Here is an 11,286-nt window from a genome sequence, read left to right on the forward strand (position 1 = left end):
TTGCTGCAGGTTTAAAGAGCTAATGGAATTCTCTTTGCTGCCTAGACTATTGCATCTCTGGGCAGCTTATTCTGTTGTTAAACAAATAGTGATGTGAGCAAAGGTCCAAGTTCTTGGGACCCAAGGACTCCCTAAAATGTTCCAGGACAGTGTGGTATTGAAAGCAATGTCCCTGGACTCTAGTCTGTGATTGGAGAAGAAAAGACAGCAATTCAGTTTACCTAAAATAACTCCCAACAGAAAATACTTACAGAATGCCTTCTACGCACTAGACTTTCTTCTAAATAGGGGATAAGACTAGCCCTCTGATCTCCATATAGAAGGAGGAGACAGACAATAAGTAAATATCAGTCAAGTTCAGCATATGGTAAGTGATAAAAAAGTGAAAAAAGGTGACTCAGTGGCTCAGTCAGTTAAGTATATGACTCTTGATTTTGGCTCAGGTCATGATCTCAGGGTCATGAGATCAAGCCCTGCATCAGGCTCCATGCTCAGTGTGGAGCCTTCTTAAGATTGTCTCTCTCCCTCTGCCCCTCTCCCCCCACCCCCTGCTTATACATGTTTTTTCTCTTTCTAAAAAGAGAGTGAAAAGAAGTTAGGTGGATCATTTTATAATGGTAGTCTACAAAGTCTTCTCTAAAGATGTAACACTGGAACAGAGCCTGATGTATATGAAAAAGCCATCCACATGAGTATTTAGGACAGTAGGGTGGCCAGGCCTCTTATTTGCCAGAGACTGAGGCATTTCCTGGGAAGCAGGAACTTCAGTGCTAAAAGTGGGACAATTTTAGGCAAATCAGGATGGTTGGTGTAAGAGTGTTCCGGGCAGAGGAAATAGCAGTCATAAAGGCTGGTGAGAGGTGAAGAATGAGGTATATTCTAGGAATATCCAGGAGGCCAATACGATGGGTCAATGGTATAGTATGGGGAGAGAGGAGACAAGCACAGGGTGGGAGGCAGGGCCAGGCCACAGATGGCCTCATTGCTTAGGATAAAGGCAGTTGGAGGAATGATTTCCACATTGTTTTCTTTTTTTTTTTTAATTTAATTTTATTTATGATAGTCACAGAGAGACAGAGAAGGCAGAGACATAGGCAGAGGGAGAAGCAGGCTCCATGCACCGGGAGCCCGATGTGGGATTCGATCCCGGGTCTCCAGGATCGTGCCCTGGGCCAAAGGCAGGTGCCAAACCGCTGCGCCACCCAGGGATCCCCCCACATTGTTTTCTGAAGACCACTCGCATGCATGCGTAAGCCCATACTCAAGTTTAGAGTAGTAAGGGCATGGCTATCTCCAGACATCCCTTTTTCCAGATGAGGAAGCTGGGCTCAAGCTGGGAGGAAACGACTTATCCAATGAAACTCAGGGAGTCAGAGGCAGAGCTGGGCATAGACCCCAAAGGGAGGGCAACTGGCTGAGAAATTGGTCTTGACAGTGAGCCAGCTTTGTTGTACTTGAGCTGGGTTGGTGGGTGATGCCCCCTCCCTGCTGGTCTCACTTGAGCTGAATTAATAGGAATTTGGTCTTAAGATGAGGGGAGAGGCTATCTAATTTATCTCTGTATCAAGGCCAGAGTAGAAGCACTGTGGGATATTGTGGGAGGGGGCATCCAGATTTAAGGGGTACACATATATAGAGTGAATTAGGAGAAGAGTGAGGTCAGATGGTGAGGGGAATTGAAAGCATGGCATGTGGACAACAATTGGTAAAACAGGCTGTGTAAGGCTCAGAGTGCAGAGCACTACATCCAAATATATGAAGGAGGACATGGACAAATAATGTACTTGGCTTGATTTTTATTATTTTCTCTATTATTAACAATTATATTGCCATGGTGCTACTTATCCATGTTTTATTCCAATTACATAGCCCTGTAATTCCTTCATTCAGGGTTAACTGCCTATCTGTGGGTTGGCCTGGGACCTGAATCATCCTTTAGAAGGAAGAATCCAACCCAGCTGCACATTTTAGGGGACATTTTCATCGCCCATACCCTAACCCAGAAATTGTTATTTAACCAGTCCGGGATGGGGCCCTGTGATAGTTTGGACCACTGAGCGGAATATTTTTTCCCATCCTATTGATAGCAGGCTTGTACATAGGACTTGCTTTGGCCAATGGGATATTACTGGACATGATATGAGCAGAAACCTTAAATGTGCTTTGTTTTGCTTGTCTCTTGTATTGCAATGATCTGTCATGAGAGCATATCCTAGGTAGCCACTGGTCTAAAGACAATGAAATATACTTAGAGCTGACCTGAATGCAACCTGCACTCTGTAGGGTTTGCCCAGCCGAGCCCAGCTTAGGTACACCAACTCCAATCCAGCCATAGACCTTCAAGAGAGAAATAAATGTCTGTTGTTTTAAGCCACTGAATTTTGAGATGTTTGTTCCACAGCATCATTATAGCAATGTCTGACTAATACAAGGCCTCAGCCCTCAAAGATTCTGATTTAATTGGTTTGAGTTGGGGCTCAGGCATTAATGTTTTTCAAAATGCTGCCTAGGTGACTGTAATGTACAACCATGATTGATGACTGCCCGTTTGGGATATTGCTTTTCTGTTTGGGAATAGGTGATGATATCATTGCTTGAGCTGGAATCTCTTAGAACCTGGCTCTGGAACCACATACCCAAGAAATCCCTGAGGTAGTAAGGCATCTCACATGTTAAGAATGCAGATTCTTGGACACCTGCCCAGACTTACTGAATCAGAGTCTCTGCAGTGGGCCCAGGACTTTACATTTTTAACACACTCTCCCCTTGGGCACTTTTCAAACACAACGATGTTCAGAAAAGACTGATTTAGGGTTTCTCTCCCATTTCTCACTACCCTATAAATAACAGAGTTGACGATAACTGAAATTTCTTATTAATATTCTAAGCCATTTGTGCTTGTCTCTATGAACATCTGACTTGAGTCTTTTAAGTCTTTATAATGGAGAACCTGGGGAGGAGAAACAGGCTCTGATCTCATTTTGATGTAATGGAGGAGGTCAGACTACGTTATTTCTTGGGGCTCTAACACTCTATGCCTTTATGCCATCGTATTTGTCATTATAATCAGTGTAGCAATGTCATGAAGTGGGTTCAATCCTTAGCTACCACAGGCAGAATGGGGCCTTAGAGGTGTGTATAAGAAGTCACAGACCTCCCCATGGGTCCTCCCTCAGACATTAAGCCAAGCTGACCCAGTGGGTCTCCAGACACTTTGGCTGGCCTCTGAGGCTGAGCTGTGGGTCCCACCAGGCCACAGCTCTTATAGAAGCTGTTGTAGGTCCTTGTGGCTCTCGTCTGGTTGGCTTTTTTTTTTTTTTTTTTTTTTTTTATCCTGTGCTTCATTTGTGCCCCGCTTCAAACTCTTGGCTTTGCATTGTGGACTCCAATCATTTTGCTGGCTTTTTGGACATGAGGTTGAGCCTTGCTCCCCCCGAATGTGAAGCTGGGCTTCTTGCTGACTCTGATTTGACTCAAACTTGCAGTCCGGTTGTTCTCAGTCTCACCTGAGGAATTTGAAACAATCAACAACCAGGTCCAGGTTCTCCTCTTCTCCAGTAATTCAGTCAGTCTCTCTGGGGTGGGATGGAGGTGTCAGAATTTTCAACTGTGCTTCAGGGGATTGCAATGGGCGGCTCGGATTCAGAGAACCATTCTCTGGCAGAAACCACCCCTCTCTGCGGCCCCCACCTTTACCTCCGTCCCCACAGCTTCCATTAAACCTCTGTTACCAGGGTGCTGCTTCTACCAGGAGAATTTTGATACCAAGTCACCGTGTTGCCATGCAATGGAAGAGCTCTTTTAGAGTAGTCTGTCCCACACTGGTAGTTACCTTCCCCACCCTCCAGGAGTAGAGTTTGAAATATGCCACGATCATCAGGTTGCAGGCTGAGCACAGAGGCAGCTGGCCAAAGAAAACAGAGCACTCAAATGAGAGAGACACAGACAGCAAGCTGCAGGGCCATGCAAAATAGGAAGCGAAGCCATTCCCCGTAATGAGTAACCAGCGGCAGGCACTTTGCAGAGCAATACAGTTGATAAATACTCTGTACTTAAAGTGAACTTTGAACAAATGCATAAGCAGAGATTGAGTGTTTTCTGCAAAGAGAAGCAAGCCAGGGCTGCACACAAAGAAGCCACGTCCCAGCACAGACTGAAGTAGAACAAGAACGGAGTTGGAGACTCAGTGGAAGCAAAGGAGCCAAACAGAGACAATCATAAATTTCAAAAACCCAGATAAATCAGATGGCAAGCAAGCTTCTAGTAATACCAAGGGGGGGAGGAGAGTTTGCCCTCGTTTTGTCATGAAAATAAACTGGAAATTCATATCAGAATCTCACTGTGTTATAGTTTGTTGTTTGTACCACAGCTTAAATGGACTATATAATAAGTGGATTATCATTTTTCATTCTGTAGGGTGGGCTCATTGTTTTCAGTGAATTCTTCTGTTATTGTCTTCCCAAAGGCCAGAACTAAGGAGTGCCATCAGGATCTTTTGCACCTGGACTGTGGGGCTGGAGGTCCAACCTAGGGGCAGACTGGGTGAGGGGCTCCCCTGAGAGAATGGGCCTTCAGCATTGGAATTCTCTCTAGAATGCTGCAAGTTGTGTCAGCACCAGAAGCCCCCAGAAGAGAGAATAAACACTGGCTGTGAGAAAGGAAGAATGGAAAAAACCCTGGGGATGATGCGGTTGGGACATTCTTCAGCAAGATGGGGAGCCAGAAAGCTCTGGAACAGGCACTAATTGTCAAACTGGAGAGGTCGAGGGAGTCAGGGCGAACGTTTCGGAGCAGCCTTGACTGCTTTTCATTAAGATGGAGAACCAGATACGCCCTACCCTCATGGGATGCCAGCCGATCTCAATAAGGCAGCCCAAACCCACTGCCCATCAGTTCCGACAGGGGCCAGCCGATGAGAACAGGATCTGCCTCCCTTCTTTGCCAGGACCGGATATTGAGATGAGATTCTGACAGGAAAAAAAAAAAAAAAAGAAGAAGCAGAATTTGCTTTTCTCCGTGATTTAAATGGATGTAATTTAGAAAAAAAACATCCGGGCTGAAGGTAGAGCTCTGTGAACAGACTTCTCCCAGCCCTCTGGGTAGGCACCTTGCCGCTTCCTCCGCTGCTGCTGATTCTCTTTGTTAGAGTTTCTGGAAACTCTACAGAGGAGATGTTTAAATGACATTGCCATTGAAAACAGATTAAGAGCAAATGATTGCTTGGAAGCTGAGCTGAAACTGAGCCCTGCCCTGGCAATATGCTCCTGATAACAGCATGCAGCTACAGGGAAGGTCTCCTTGGATTTTCATGGAAAAGGGCAGATTAGGCAAACAAATGGATAAGAAGCCCAAACCTTAAATAGCTAGACAGCAGCCGGGTGGTAGGAACAGCCCTTACTAGGTCCTGTCTTTTGGGACCTTTGAGGCCAAATCCCATTTCACACCAGATTTAATGCAGAATTCTCAAAGTCAAAATCTGCCCACTGCCTTTGAACATCTTCCTTTAAAATAGTGTTAATGAGCTTGACATTTTCTGGACCAGGAGCCTCCACTGCTGCCCCTGTGGGGTTGATACGTACCCAGGCCCTACTACCTGACTTCTCTCGTTTGGGGATCCAGGTTTTTCACCGATTTTCTTTCTTTCTTTTCTTTTTTTTTTTTAATTCTTTTATCTGAGAAGAAAAGAATATTTAGACATTTAATTGGCATGTAACGAGATAACTATAACAAGTTAATTAGTTCTCAATTAAGTTGCATTTACCATACTTCCTGAATGTGTTCTTAGCAATTAGGGGCATCTAATGAACTTGCAGGAGTTGCCTGCTTCCCACAGCATACAGAATGTTGAGAATATTTTTCCTCGTGTCTGAGGCAGCGCAGCATTGTCTTCTTGAAAGCCAGCGTCCTGTACACATCCAACCTGTCTTAGGATCAATTGAATGTAACAGCTGGTCAATCAGCAAAACAATAAGCTGGACAGATTCTGTGAAAATGGAAACAAAGGATCATGGGTTTAGTGTAATGGTAATTGGGATCCAAGGAACATGAGGTCAAGTCTCGACTAATGCTTTCTAATAATGTGTGGCCTTGGGCAAGTACCCCTAGGATCTCTGAGCCTCAGTTTCTCCATTCCTATGCTGGGTGTAAGAAATAGGGAGCTCATTAAGGTTTCTGGGTAGATTGGTGAGAAAGGCAGGTAATGCCTTGTAGGTCTCGTGTATAGTAGACATTGCTATTAGTTTTTAGATGTTTCACTATGATTTTGAAGGTTTTGGTCTAAAAACACTACTTGGTTACTTGGCTAAGCACTTGGGGGCTTAGTTGTCATTTTAAATCATCACAGAGCCCTAAGTCAAACTTCCCTACACTGTTAGTGGAGAAAGCTCCCTGAAAGCATTACCAAAATATTATAGGACAGCCAGGAAATGTATGTGGATAAGGTTAATTATTCATTTTATCCTGGTATTTCCCTTAAGATAACATTGTTCAGTAAGCTGGAGATCAGAAAAATGATTGCATTTACCAGTTAAGCACAGAGGGACAGTGAAGATGAAACCAGTCCCCTCTGGGGAGCAAATGGGTGATAGAAGGTTGAAGAGAGGGGTAAGGCTCTCAGAGAATCCTTCATCCTGCAGCAGTGAGAGGGGGTCCAGAGTTTTGGCTCTCCCTCTCTATTCCTTCCTAGCTACAGGTTCACCTCTTTTTCAGAGCCAGCTATGATTAAAAAGCCATGTTGAGGAATCATCAGAAGGAGGGAAAAAAATTTACAAACTAATTTGCATTTTAATGAATTTTTAATTGAACCAAAATCTGTTGTTTCTGTTTAAAGATGCAGTGCTGACTTTGTGGTCTCTGCTGCTGAGGGCCAAGTGGGAACTTAATGTGATAAAAACAATGATAATGCTAAGCTTAATTAGGTTTGAAAACTCGTCTCAAAAGGCTGCAAGGAGTCTAGGAATGGCAAGCAATTTGCTAGCAGCAGACTAGGAAGCTGGATTAGATGGGTAGATGCCTTCTCTCAAAAACCACCAAGAATGTAGCCCATATCAGCCAATTGAATTGGTCCTACCAATTGCAATATGATGGTAGACCAGTGTATCCTCAAACTGTCCCTCCTGTCTTCATGCTTCTGGGTTTCTACCTGTGGGTGCCAGATGAACTCAGCTAGTGGGAGGTAGGTGGTAGCTTTCTAACATGGCTTTGGTTTTTATTATCACCAGCATCATTTTCTTTATGTCATTTAGCAGGATCTTATTGGGTGGGTGGGGATCATACTAAGACATAGATGGTGGTCTCAGTGGCTTCATAAGCAGTGTGTGCAGTAGGTTTGCTTCTTTACTGGAAAGGAATAAAGAATTTGTTGAAATTACTGCCCAGAAAGTCCTTGATTTTGAGTCTTTAGGTGGTGGGAAAAATTCTGGAGCATTCACCAGTGAATCCCTCTCCACTCTGAATCTCCCCACTTGCTCCTCAAGGTCTTTTTGGTGTTTTCACCTTTCCTCACCTGCTCTTTGCCCCTTAACCCCAGCAGTCAGATGTGAGTCCACTTTCCTGCAAGGTGATGACCATAGCAGAGCCAGAGGAAAAGATATCATATAGTTGGTTTTAAAGATTAAGGAGCCACTGCCCAATAGTGTAGTGGGAAAATTTTGGAAGGCTGTTTGCCAAGCAGCTCTTTCTCTTCTGTAAACACAGACTCCACAACAACTCCACAGGCTGAGGGGAGGAGAGAACAGTCAGAGAGGCAGTGAGAGGTGTAGGTCCTTGTGCGCTGATTCCTTCAGGCTGAGTAGGGGGATGCCTACTTGATAGAACCCCTAGATAAATTTAAGTACTAACTACAGAGAGAGAAAAATGTCCTGGAAAATGTGGTGGAGAGGACCTGAGAAATCCACAGTTTCTTGTGGCATGCAAAACCAGCTGTATTTTCCCCAAGCCCTAAAGTCAGCTTCTTGAGGACACCTGTTCATCCGAGTTGACATAGGTTTTAGTCCATCCTGTGAGTTCCAGCTTTTCCATTTTCTCCCTCACATTACAACCATCTTCCCTTCCCAATTGCCTACCCTGAGGACGTTAAGTGCAGCATCAGATAAGAAGACAACATCCTATAGGGACTTACAGTTGTATAAGACCAAATTCCTCCTGTAGCAGCCCTATCCATCCATCCACCCACCCACCCATCCACCCATTTATCCCCCCATCCATCCACCCACCCCTCCATCCATCCATCCACCCACTCATCCACCTCCCATCCACCCACCCACCACCCATCCACCTATGTACTCAAGTGGTTCTGCTTCTCTGTGATTTCTAAAGGTCATTCTCATTACACATACAGTTGACCCTTGAACAATGAAGAGGGTAGAGGTGCTGACCTCCCACAAATTTGAAAATCTGCATATAACTTTGACTCCCACAAAACATAATTACAAATAGCCTATTGTTTACTAGAAGCCTTACCAATAACACAGTTGATTAACACATAGTTTATGTATGTTACATGTATTATATAATATATTCTTAAAATCAAATAGGCTAGAGAAAATGTTAAGAAAATTACAAGGAAGAGAAAATACATTCGTAATACTGTATTGTATTTATTGGAAAAAATGCATCTATAAGTGGACCTGTGCAGTTCAAGGGTCAACTGTAGAAGGAAACATCTGGAAGGTGGTGGTCTTGTGAGCATGGGGAGGAGGAAAAGCATTCAAGAGAAGCTTCTCTGTATTCCCTTCAATTACTGAACTTTTACCTTCCCAAATCCTTTGGATGCGTACATCCTCTCACCCTGTAGAAACTAAGATGGAAGAGGGAGACCAGGCCACTTTTACTGTTGTGTAGACTAGAGGGTAGTGCCATCTCAGGGTTCCTCTGTGTGAGAGGCAGGAACTTGTCTCAGGCAGGGAAGGCTGGCAGCCTTCCTCATCTGACAACTCTTCAAAATGTATCTTCCACAATAGTTAATCCAATCAAGGAATATGCTTCACACCAAACCTAATTATTTTCAGCATCTGTCTTTTTGTAAGGTTAAAGAACAAACCTTTGTAATTTTTTACTGGCCAATTGGAAATTGTCAAAGATAGGTCTAGAAAATACCCTAAGCATTTTATTTTTTCTAAATTAGTATCTAACCTAGGAAAGGCAAAATCTAATGAGTTCCCAGAGAAGAATTGGATACTTATGTAAGTTAGGATCATTGGGTGCCTGAAAAACAATAATGGGCTATCTATTTCTAAAAGTGACTAATAAATATTTTTAAATAATAGACTTATAAAGCATTTTAGCTGCTTCACAAGTCATGAATCTTTTTTTAAATAATCAAGGAAATAATAAATTAAACATAAAGCACAGACAGAAACACAAAAATTATTCTGATAAGACAAAGAATCTTTGCTATCTAGGTAGATTACACAAATGGTATAGAATATTTTTTTATATTGTAGATAAACACATTGGTCAATAAACCATGGAAGTTAACGTTTCAAAACGAGACAGGTTTGCCAAAATGTTAACAGTTTTCATGGCTTCTCTTCAGATTCAGGTATTATAAACGAAGGCAAATAGAATTCACTTTCCATGTTTTGTCTTTCACTTTCTCTGTTTCATATTCTGGAATAGACTTGTTTGAAAAATGAAAGCACAGAAGCACTTCCATGATGGCTTCTAATATAGTCTCAACAGTCCATTTTAATTATGCCTTGTAACTAAAGTAACTAACTTCTACTTTACAGAGAAAATGGGGGATAGATAATTGAGAGCTGTCATATATGAACATTTAGCAGACTAACAAAGCTTTTGATACACATAATACAATTTTATTTAGCCACAGACATCACTTTTACACATTAAGATGAATTTATTTATTAACATGACCTGAAGATATAACGGTATAGCATATAAAAACAAAAGTACATAAACTTTGTTATACTTTGTAATTAATGTCTCACTATTCTATTTTAGATAATATCTAGGTATATAAGAACTATCTTTTAATTAGCTCAGTTTGATATTTTTCTGAAGTTTTAATTCATCTAAAGATGTTGGAAATTATGTCCAAACTGATTCAATATAAAATATAATTACTGTTGATATGAAAACTTTGTAAGATAATGACTCAATTTAGTTGAACACAAATTTACATTTTTTATCATCTTAAACATCATTGGGTGTAATGGTAGCTTATTTGGTTGGCAACCCTGTATAAATTTAGGAAACTTCAGATTTTTTTCTTGCAAAAATAAATCCAAGTAAGATGAAATGTACTATTGTATTATACTCAACACTGATAAATCAAAGAAAAGACATAGCTGGTTTTTCTTGAAGTAATGTGATTTGCCAAAATTGACCATAATGTGAGCTTACATCCTCAGAATGTTTCTGAGCTAATAATTTGTGTAAGCAGGATTTTTTTCATGTGTAACACATTAAAGTATCAGAAATTCTGTGTTAAAAAAAAAGAAATTCCATGTTATAATTTGGTGGAATTTTTAGGAATATTTCACTTATATGATTATTTATGTTTATAAACAAGTCAGAGGAGTGATCTTTTAAATTAAGAAACAATCTAATTTATCAATATTCTCCAGAAGTAGGAAACCATTTCACATTCTTACAGCGAGATGCCAAGGCCTTTCTCAGTTATGGTTATATAGAGAGTTTGTAGCTTTAGTTCTACAGCTTTAGCCAGAAGTTAAAAGTAAATATGAGACACAAGACTTTGCTGGCCCAGATTTCAAAGAGTTAATCTCCTTCCTTATGAACATGAAGTTCTTAATTGACCAGAACTTAACAGAAGTTAGTCTAACAGACCAACAAATCAGATAATCTGTCATCTCTTACCCATTAATGACTAGATTTCCACCATTCCTCTACAGATTACCACGTGGTCAAACCATAAAACAAAAACCCTAATCATTATTGTCACCCCAGGGGATTAATTTATTGGCTCCAAGTGAACCAGAACCAAGACAAACGCACCAGATCAGTAAAAAGGGGAAACCTTCTCTTTTTACCTTCCCTCTTGACTTCCTAGCATGTTCAGAGAAAGCTTCCTGCTGCTGTGACCCACATCACACAGGCAGATCTGGGCTGAGCCGGTGGTCCAGTGTGGTTCTTTGTGATGTAAGGCAACACAACTGATCTGATTCTCTCAGTGTGATGCTCCTAAAGTAACATAGCAAATACCACACTGGGAGATAATTAACACATATCTAAGACTTGAAGCATTAGAAAAAGAGCCTACAGTTTTCCCATGACTTTAGAATTGGCAGAGAGTTTTGTCATCTT

The 11,286-nt window shown here is 41.7% G+C and overlaps 1 long non-coding RNA gene across 1 annotated transcript; it reads right to left on the bottom strand.

The window, feature by feature from the left end:
• Window positions 1-5,756: 5,756 nt before the first annotated feature.
• On the bottom strand, window positions 5,757-11,052 carry LOC119870950. The gene is made up of 2 exons (XR_005356362.1): window positions 11,013-11,052; window positions 5,757-5,983 (listed from the first exon to the last, which is right to left on the bottom strand). It is a non-coding gene; the product is annotated as an uncharacterized LOC119870950 (long non-coding RNA).
• Window positions 11,053-11,286: the final 234 nt, after the last annotated feature.

The sequence above is a fragment of the Canis lupus genome, chromosome 3 (genome assembly GCF_011100685.1).
Source record: "Canis lupus familiaris isolate Mischka breed German Shepherd chromosome 3, alternate assembly UU_Cfam_GSD_1.0, whole genome shotgun sequence".
NCBI classification, from domain to species: domain Eukaryota; kingdom Metazoa; phylum Chordata; class Mammalia; order Carnivora; family Canidae; genus Canis; species Canis lupus.